At 41.1% G+C, this 10,888-nt stretch overlaps 1 protein-coding gene across 1 annotated transcript in view; it reads left to right on the top strand.

The window, feature by feature from the left end:
• Window positions 1–10,888, top strand: part of ASIP (agouti signaling protein) — a 57,562-nt gene that overhangs the window by 30,763 nt on the left and 15,911 nt on the right. The gene's annotated exons all lie outside the window — the stretch shown is intronic.

The raw sequence follows: 10,888 nt of genomic DNA, 5'->3' as shown, positions 1-10,888 counted from the left end.
GTAGGACCTAAATATTTAACTTCTTCTACAGGGCATTTAACTTCCACTGTGTTGCTTGGACTTAAAATACTGTGTTTTACTGCTCCATGGCACTAGAGATATTTGTCCTCCTTTACACTCTACTCAGTCCTGCAAAGCTATCTCACTGTCTGGGACGCAGTAAAGTTTTAAAACTCTCTGAACTTTGATATTTTACCTTTTTGCTCTTCTGCATTTATTTGCTCCAGTTTTCTGCTCAACTTCAAACACTTTTTTCAGTGCTGCCAGTGATTTAGATTGTTCTGATTCTGTTTGATGTATCTGGCTCTTCAATTTTTTGTTGCAAATCTTGCTCTTTAGTCTAGTCTACTTTTTTTTCTGATGTTATTTTAAATGTTGTATTATCTCTATACACTCTTTTATTGTGTGATTTTAATGTTAACAAAGTATATTTCCTATGCTGTATTTTTACACTGCTTCATTTGACTGGCTAAATTATTTTGTTTCCCCATCCAAGTGGGGTAAATAAAATTACTATATAATATTGAAATAGAAAAAAACTTTATCTTGCTGAAACTTTTGTAACTCCTGAAAGATTTTAACGGTTTAGAATTGATTTGTTTTGGGAGTGGTAATATTTCTCTTCAAACTTTGGACTGTAATTCTTTTACTAATTTGCCCTGTAAGTTCTCTCTCTAGCATGTCACAAAAAGGTAACTTTACACTACAGATATCCCAAGTGTCTAATCCTCCATTAGTATTCATAATATTGTATAATTTTGTGCAAGTTTAGCAAGCAACAGTTGCTTTACAGAGTTAACAAGATACGAAATGTAAAGATAATTTGTAATTGCCATTTGCAATACCAACATTTTTCTTCTACCCTGAATTCCTACAGTGTTTTATCAGTTTTATCATGACTGCAGTCCTAGAAAACAAACAGTAACATTGTTCATTTTATTACATTTGTGATTTTCTTAAACAGATGCATTTCTTACTGCTTTCCACATTCTCATCTACTTTTTCTCCCCCCTACATTCTCATCTACATTTTTTTCCCCTACTTTATTTCTCCTTGTATATTATACAGCTCTCTTTCTTTTGACTTTCAGCTATATGATGAAAGAAAAGTGTAGCGCGTTGTGTTCAAATGTGCCTTTGCTGCTTTCTGGCATTTTCACAGTTTGTGGGCTATCCTCTTAATATCAGAAACATTTCTGATGGAGGCAGGAAGGGCTCTCGAGAGGCATTATTTGACTGTAGATCTGCCCCCCCCCCCCCCCCCCCCCAAGGTTATGTACATTTTATTTCAATAGTTTGAAGTCTCTCCAGCCTACATTTTGGGCTGGTTTAGTCACAGTCTCTCTAAAATAAGGTCTTTTGAAGTTGGGGGGGGCGGGGGGCGGCTGGGGGCGGGAAATGTACAACTTTTGTGGTTTGCGTTGCTTTGGGCTTTTTTTGCCTTGATTTTTTGGGGTTTTGTGGTTTTGGGTTTTTTGTTTGTTTTTTTTAAGAACACATCTCTGGTTCAGCTTTCCAAATACCAAACCTGCACTTCCCTGTGCATCTTTTTGCAGAACTTTTCACAGAATAATTTTTTTTTTTCCTCTGCTGAAGCAGGCTCAGAAAGCTTTCACAAACATTCCAACCCAAATGAAAAAAATACACAAGTGATCACAGATAGGGAAGATAACTTGGGAGGGGGGAAATCTGATTTTTCTTGTACATGGAAAAAAACAGTTCAATGAAAACTGCAGAAGAATTTTGCCAGCTTCATTACAGGTTTGCATCTTCAGTATTCCCTTTAGCTTGTGATGCACAAGTGGACTCACAAGCAGAGCTACACACAGGAATTAGCCTCCAGTATTTTGCAGAATAAAGACCCACTAAAAACACTGACTAGATAGTTAACACCTCATTAATTAAGTGCCCATACTCATGTGGCATACATAGTTGCACGGAAGAAATATTGCATAACGTTGTTACTTTTTAACAACATTTCTAAAACCAGCAAATTTAATGAAAAAAGCCCACTGACTTCTTGCATAGCATTTGCTTGTGAAATTTGTTTTTCAAATCACACTATTTCTCTTCAATCTTTTTTCACGTGGGTCGTTCAAATTTTATTTAGTTTTCAAAGAAGTATATTTAATTAAAGTTACAAGGAAGTAGAAGGCAGCACTGACCAGTGCTCTACTCGGGAAGCAACTCACTACACTTTTTTCCCCTCTGCATTTTTAAATGCTCATGCCATGAAAAATATCTGTGATGCATTCCCACCTACAAATAACTAGGAAGACATAATAGCATTTAATTCAGCATTTCAAATCCGTTCAACGCGATAATTTTGTTTAGCAAAGTATGAAGTATGTGTTCAGCCTGTCAATAGCAGTATCCCAGTTACAAACAAAGCCTGGCCTGAGCGGACACACACAAGCGTGCCTGCCCTTCCTGCGGAGCACACGTGGCACTGGGCTTTGCCAGGTCCTTCTCCAGGTGCCCCAACCAGGCGTCCCTGCAGCATCGCGGGGCCACCCAGGACAGGGAGCGCTGCTGGGGCAGCAGCAGGTACCTTCTGCCAGGGGAACCCCCGGGAAGGCTGCGCCTGGGAACGGCACCCCTGTTTCTTGGTGGCTGTAATATGTTTGCTTAAAGGAAAAACTATAAAGGTGACTGATCCCACCGTGGGGAACCGGCCACGATGGCCCACATTGAATCATCAGTTGTTACATGCGATAAAATGACAAAGCTCTGGGCTGAGCAGATCTAGTTCACTCCTGTGATCAACTAAAAACATGAGTTAGAAAGAATCTGTACTGACACTTTTCTGAACCCGAGCCATATAGAATCTACAAAGACTTATTTCCCATCTATCTTTCTTTCTTTTTTTGTTTTGTTTTTAAAAAACACGAAGTGGCAGCAAAGCAATGTCGCACAGATCATCTGAAAGCAATACGCTTTGCATTTCAGGGGACACAACAAATGAAAAAAATTAGTACATCACTACATATTTTTAATATATAGGCATACCCCTAAATAATATCTGCGTATATATTATATGGGGATTCACCTTGAGCTTTTTATCATTTGCAGATTGAATCTCAAAGCTCACTGTTCCAGCGTGTGCTTTCTAAAGGTTTAGAACGGGCTGTAGTAGGTCTGACTCAAAGCCTGACACTGGAGAGAAATTTCACTTATTTTCCTAGAGCTAAAGAGGCTTCAGAGATCTCAGAATTAAAAAAAAAAAAAAAAAAAAAAAACAAAAAAAAAAAAAAACCAAAAAAAAACCCACACCAATACCCTTTAAAATAAGGAAATGGAGAGGTAGGTTAAGTTGATAGGGAAACTGTGAAATTACTGAATTTGTCTCCCAGATGATGGGTGAGAAGCGTGTCCCCAGCATGCCCTAGGTGAAGTGAACAGCCACCTCCCAGCACAGATTCCAGGATTTGGAAGACCATAAGAAAACCGAATGCCTAATCATTAGTTAGCATGTAACACAGACCATGTCATTTCCAGCAGTTTTGCTTAGTATTTGTTTTTCTTACTGAAATATTTATTTTCTTTTAAAATTTCTATAGTAGAAAACCTGAATCAGCATTTGGGTGGTCTAAAGTAGAACTGTTAGTAGAGCCAGAATAGTTCAGATCTGGGAAATTTTTTAGACCCGGCTTCTACTTCTGGTCACTTCATCTCATTATGCTTTTGTCATCTTGCTGGCAAACCCTTCTGTCATCGCATCCCGCCTCCAACCCTGCCAAGTACATTCAGGAACTGAGAGACTCTACAGCTTCTCTTTTGTATTAAAGAGATTGATCTTTGAGAGCTCTTTTTAGACATATTTTTCCATTCCTTCGGTCATTTTAATGGTTTCTCCCAACTCTTTCCACTCAGTGGTGTTCCTGGAGCATGCTCCAGACATAGCCATACCAATCCCAAATAAGCATTCTTCCTCCATAAGTCCTATTCTCTCATTAAAGAACTCCATTAGCACTTTTGACAACCGTGTTACACCATGAGCTCATTTCCACCACAGCTCCCAAACCCTTTTGAGTCACTGTTTTCCAGAACAGCAGAAACTTCCCACACTGAATGTACAATATTCATTTCTTCTTAGATGTTTGTCCATAACTTTTTCATTCTTAGAATGTGTGTTGCTTTCCTATGTGTAGTTTATCAATGAACACCTCCCAGATACATCCTCATTTCCCACTTATGGGCCACAGATGGCTTTTCCTTCTTCCATGAAGAAAGCTGTGCCTCGCAGCACTTTGTAGAGATAGCCCAGATCTCTTGCTGATCTTGCATAGATACACAAGACTGCTCCGACATCTTTCTTCCATATGGTACACGATGTCCACGTCATAGGTTTTCCTACATGGACAAGGGCGATGCAATCGATCTTATTGTCTATTTCCTAATTTCTAAAAGAGCATATAAGTGCAACAAATTAATTTGCATTAAGTAGCTGCATGCTCTGATGGCTCCAACTGTTATTCGCCCATGCCGCAGTCAGGAGAACACGACCTTGCCTGCATGTGTGAGGAATGTCCAGAAACGTCCGTTTCTCCCCATAGTCATCGGTGGCCACGCCAGAAGGGGCTGCCCTCCCCCTCATTCAGCACCTTCTGAGCTGTGCCAGGCTGGTGTGTGTCACCGATGTGCAACGGGCACCTTCAAGCAGAAATTGTGCTTCTTACCAGTCAAAGATTAACACAAGCCAGAACCCTCTAGTCTACAATGTCAAATAGAAGAGTAGGATATTTAGAAGTTCCATTCCACATTGAAAACAAATAAAAGGCATTTATCGTCCTTTCTTAAATATAGCCCTTTAGCCATAGCCCCTTCAAGCCTCCCTTTTGCAGGTCCTTCTGCCATCAGCTAAGGAGAAATTCCTGCCTCCTCTGCAGCACCTGAGGGAAGCAGGGAGTCCCTGAGGGGGCACCTCCCAGCTCTCCCCCACAGCCTGAGCCCAGGTTACAGCTGCAACACCAGCACCAACCTCAGGTACCAGCAGCGGGGACGAGGCTGCGGACCCGGCTGATTGCTTGAGACCCCAACAGTCCCTCAGAGCATCCTGGGCTGATCAGGAAGTCTGACAACCACAGCTGTACCCATCTTCCATGCACGTACTGCACAGTAGGAACCCTTGCCAACGCTCCATCTCTTATTCCTCACCTGGTTTTCCATCCATCACAAGCAGGCATTGCATGGCACTCAGCACCTCTCCCTGTTCCATTACCTTCTGTGAAACTCCCGGTCCTCTGACTTTCAAGCAAGTTGCTTAAAATTAATCAGCAGCAAAAGCCAGAGCGTGATGTTATTTTGGTTTTATCATCAGATATAAATCGGCTGTTGATCTTATTTATCACATTGCCAGAAGGACTGTTGTTGCCCAAAGGATTTCTGAAGCTAATCCACCATCAGCCTCCACCAGTCACAGATCAAATATCTCACAACTCATACCCTCCTAAAAAAAACAACAACTTCACCTCTTAGATGGCTGGATTGTGACATAAAAGCCATTTTTTTCCTGAATGGATAAACAGAATAAACCCAAGACAACAGAGGCTTGATAGTGAATACAAATGGGAGATCTCCCACACCCCTGTCTGTAAAGCCTGTATCTAGTCATGCATAGGAAGAGAGCAGAAGGATGTGCCAGAAGAGTAATGCCTCTTAATAAAACAGCATGTAAGCTCTTACAGGATAGTATTTTGTATAATTGTGTCCTGGATAAGTATTTCTTATAGTTATGTTGTGGTTTATCACAGCAGGCAGCTAAATGCCACACAGCCACTCACTCACTCCCCCCTGCCAGTGGGACGAGCAGAGAATTGAGGGAAAAAAATAGTAAATTCGTGGGTTGAGATAAAGGCAGCTTAATAGAACAGAAAACAAAGGAGAAATAATAATAATAACGAAATAATTAGAATATACAAGTGATGTACAGTGCAGTTTCTCATCACCTGCCAGCGATGCCCAGCCAGTTCCCGAGCAGCAGCCCCCAGCCAGTTTCCCCCAGTTTATGCGCTGTGTGATGCCACATGGTTGGGGTGTCCCTGGGGTCAGTGGGGGTCAGCTGTCCTGGCTGTGCCCCATCTCAGCTCCTTGTGCCCCCAGCCTGCTGGCTGTGGGGTGGGCGAGGAGCAGAAGAGTCCTTGACTTAGTGCAAACACCAATTAGCAACAACTAAAATATCAATGTGTTATCAGCATCATTCTCATCCTAAATGCAAAACACAGCACTGTGCCAGCTACTAGGAAGAAAATTAACGCTATCCCAGCTTGAAACCAGGACAAGTTGTTTCCCTGAAAAGTGAACTTGGAACTACAGTTTCATGGCTTCCTCTTTCCTACAGTCTTCAAAGACAGACACTTCACTGGCTTCTCATCTTCTGAGAACATACTTATCCTCCTAGAGGCAGTTCCATAAAGCTGGAAAGAATTATATTTCTCCCAAACAAGCTAGGAGAAAGACTTAAACATGCAGAAGACGAGGGACAGCCCAGAACCCTTAAAGAATGCTTTATAACATGCCCTAAATCCCAGTACAAAGGTGGGAGTACATTTTCAAACAGAGTCCTGTCCCTGAAGATGTTAGTAAAAATAAATAAGAAGATTAGAATCATTTAAAAACAGGAAGCAAAATGATAATCTGTGGCAGGCAGATCAAATTCCAAGTAGAGCCTGTAGAGTGCACTGGAAATAATAAACCCCCCTAACAATGCTATGCGTCTCATACATGAGAGCACAACTTGAACTTAAACCAGAAATAACAACACAGAAAAAGTGAAAGGTTCAAGAAAAAAATATTATATTCACTACTGAAGTAAATCCAGATATTAAAAACACTTTACCTTCTATCAGTCAATCAGAAGAAGCATCAGAGCTCTTTTAAAGCAACTGGTCTAAATAACTTGCCTCCAAGCATGTGACATGCTGGCTGATGAACAGGGAGCTTCTCGCAAGTGAGGTGCACGCTCAGCATTGGGAAAGGAGTCCTCTTCCCCCCTGCAGTCCTTAAGGCAGGAATCCAGGATTCCTTCTATAATCATCAGGCTGACTGACTGATCAATGGATCGATAGCCCACCCAATCTCAACCCCAGTTTCACCCCATACTGGTGGAATCAGTTGCTCCTTAGGGGAAGGCTAGACAACCAGTTTAAAGAAGGTGCTAATTGTTAAGCTGGTGAAGCTGGGTGGGAAGCTCATTCTCAATAAGACATGGAATAGCTAGATAGTTGCTAATAACCTAAACGACTAATTGGACTATAAGGACATTATATGTGCTTTGGCTTGACTCGGTTCCTAGAAAAAAACTGAAGTAGAAAATAGAGAACTTGATTAAAAAATAACTAGAGTGGAGTAAGGAGATTATTTGGCATCAGCAAGGTCACTAAAGGAATACTACCTCTGCTCCTAATGAAAAATTAGAAAATTGAACAGAAAAGCCATGTAGATAACTGAAGAATTGGGAGGAAAGTAATTTATACTTAGTAATTCTATGGGCTCAGCCTGTTCATCTGAGCTGGGAGAATATGAGGAAACTACCTCTCAGGAGGGGCAAAAAAATGAAAACAAAAGCATTTTCCACAGTGAAGAGGAAGGTTTAGAAGGATGCAGGTCCTAGAAACTGAAATTAAACAAATCTAGAGTAACAAACTACCAGACATTTTATCACTTGGTTTAATTAAGAATTAACCAGTGAAATCCAGGAAAGGTCTGCAGCCTGTCATGGAAGAAGTCAGACCATGGATCACAGCGGCCTTGTTTGCTTTTGTGAGCCTGTAGCTTCATTACAGCTTTGCGCTCTCCTAGATATTTAGCAGCGCGGTTTATCCACTCCTAGAAGCTAGAGGCTTCTAGCTACTTTCTCAAGAGCTCTTATAAACCATCAGTTTACTAGTCGCTTCTAAATCCGTCGTAGGCTCTGTTACAAGGCAGCGTCCATGAGACGAGTCACCAGCACCTCATCGTTCATACTGATCACTACAAATAGCCAGAGAAATCATTGATTCTCTGTGCCTTTTCCACTTGAGCAGCACAACAACTCCCATCACTCAGAGTTGCTTCTTTTGACATTAGTTGTGTCTAAGTATTTCAGTTATTACAGTCTATTTTTAATTTTTAAATTCACTCCATCCTCCGTTGTGGCATCTAATGTGTGTCTGACAACTGGGACACAGATCCATATTTGCTTTATAGGCACCATCACACTGGGTAGTTTTAAAGAGGGTGTAGTTTTGTCTGGCTTTGGTGGGGGGGGGTTAATCTGTGTCAGTTTTGAGTATGAAAAGTGGCATAGCAGGCTGACTGACAGACATATGTCTAATTCATTCCTAAATGTCTCTGACTTTGGAGACTGAGTAATTATCTCCAGGCAAGCTATTCCAGTGCTTCCCTATCCTCAATGTCGCAAAGATTTTCCCTATGTCTCATCTCAACCTTTTCTCCTGTAATTCAAACCTCTTTTTGTTGTCCTGACCATCCTGAGCAAAGAATGCAGCACCTGAGCAGGTAGGGGTGGCTCCGAACGAGCGATAGAAGGAAGAGCAAGCAACGTAATTTATAGTTATAGTGACTGTGACGGACAAGTTTTTCTTCTAATCAGACTCTTCCTTTTTAGTCCAAACGCAGTTGATCTCTGAGCCCCAGTGAGTCTTGGTTCTAGCTGCCATAAAGAGTGATTCTCACCCTTTTTGCCATCCTGAAATCTGAGCTATGACGGCCCAGTGGACTCAGCTGAACATCCTCAGGATGGAAATTTATTTTCTTCCTTTTCAACCCATCCCAGCTCAAGTGGTTTTGGTCTAAACAGTGTGATATACAGCCTAATTGCAGGGAGGGTAATAGATAAGTGTAGCTGCAGAAAGAAAAATAAACACAGGGTGGTTTGAAAGAGTGTGCTGAGCTATCCCCTTCCCTACGCACACACACAGAGAATTAAAAATGACTGTATTTATATATTTCTACAAAAATAACACATACAGCATCTGTAAATCAGGGCTTTTAGACATATACAAGCCAAATTATGCGTGTCATTGCATAGTCCTGCACATTGCAAATCTTTTTGGATTGGCTGTGTGACTCGTTTGTCTTTAATTGTTTTTAGCCATCAAGCAGCCCCAAGCGGCTGCAGGTCATAGCAAGGGTCGATGCAGCCCGTACAACTTTTGCAACTGCATCTGTGTGTATGGTTATGAGACACAGATGAAGGAAAGCATCAGCTTTCTTCCGTTGATCAAATTATGACTATTCTTAACAGGAACAGACTGTAGAGGATGCCATCAGTTTCATATTGCTGCTTTTTTATATATATATATGTATGAGGTACTCGAAGACATGAAAACTGTAAAGCCTTCTGCTTCAGTTAATGAAATGCATGTGCCCAAAACTTCGGGAACAGCACCCATGCAGCATCTGAGCACTGCAGTGCTCTGGGATTTGAGGACTGCCTTCCATCAGGCTTTGATCACCCCATTCCCCCAGTGTTTGATAGCTGTGCTCCTGCAGAATTCAGTTACCGAGGTCCTCTGGGACCTGAGGACTTGAAGGATGACTGTTATGTTATTCTTCCTTTACTGAAGGAGCAGGTAACATTAGACACCAGTCTAATGGAGGAGGTCTAATTGGAATCTCCTCCTGTGCAACCTGCTCTAGGAGAACCTGCTTCAGCAGGAGGTTGAACTAAATGGTCTCCAGAGGTGCCTTCCAACCTGACCGTGCTGGGATGCTGGGATTCTGACACAAGAAGAGTAAAGCTCAAAGTCAGTATGACTGAGTTTACTAGAGATGGAACATACCTCAGATACTCTCAGAAATGCCTTCCTTTTTCAAAGTTAAGAGGGAAGCTTGAAGCAATTTTCACTGTAGCTCATTTTACTTTTACCAAAATACAGTAAACCAGTTTGATGCAACCAAGGAAATGAGGGAATGGTATATGTTCGTAAGGTGCTTTTAAAACCATGCAGTTAGATGTGATAACAGTGTATTAGTATTCAGGCATCCTTAAAAAATTCAAGAATATTTGACCCCTAAAGCATTGTTTCTAGGCATAGAAAAAGATCCTTTTGCCTGATCATGTTCAGGCTTATCACAAATGTAAATGAAATGTTCTCATATTTGTCATCAACATGTATGAGGGGATGGAGGCCCACACCACCTTCCACATGAAGTCATGTCAAGTGGAGTATAAAGAAATTGGGTGTCTAGGACACTATCCTGGGAGACATTGCTAGATCGTATGTTATCTCAAGCAATGACATTTTGTAATGATTTTATGGTTCTTTGCTGCCATCCATTTTGATTTAAATGCATTTTTGTTCCACATGGGCAACCAAATTTGGACACAATCCTCTAAATGAACACCAGTGTCTGCATACAATATAAATGCTTTCATAGCTCTGTTACAAATACTCCTCTTGATAAACCCTGGGACTGAATTTGCTTTTTTCACAGCTGCATCACATTATCACTCTTGGTCACGCTGTAATCAATACAGCCAGTTCTTCCCCTTCTAACATTTGATATCCAGAAGCCATTAACTTCAGAAATTTTTTTGCTCTCAAGCTTCAGTGTTTGAACTTGGCCTTTGCACTGTTACATCTCATCCAGTTTCACTGCTTCATTCCTCAGGATCATCCAGCTGGAGATGATGAGGACAAGGTAGGGAAACAATGGAAAAGTGCAAAAGGAAAAAGAATTAAATGCATGAAAGATAGGAGAAATGTGTCCAAAGAAAATTCTGTGTCAAAAGCAACAGGGCACAGTGGATCACTGAAAATGAAAGAAAACAAAAGGTAGACAGAAAATAGAAATAAAAGGAGCAAGAAGGGTAAACTGAGTTCAATAGCTTAAAAAAATGTTAAAATTGCGCAGAAACTTAACATACTACATCAAACACCAAC

The sequence above is a fragment of the Falco punctatus genome (genome assembly GCF_963210335.1).
Source record: "Falco punctatus genome assembly, chromosome: 10".
NCBI lineage: Eukaryota > Metazoa > Chordata > Aves > Falconiformes > Falconidae > Falco > Falco punctatus.
Note: the sequence above shows the minus strand (reverse complement) of the source record. Positions and strands in the feature narration are given on the sequence as shown.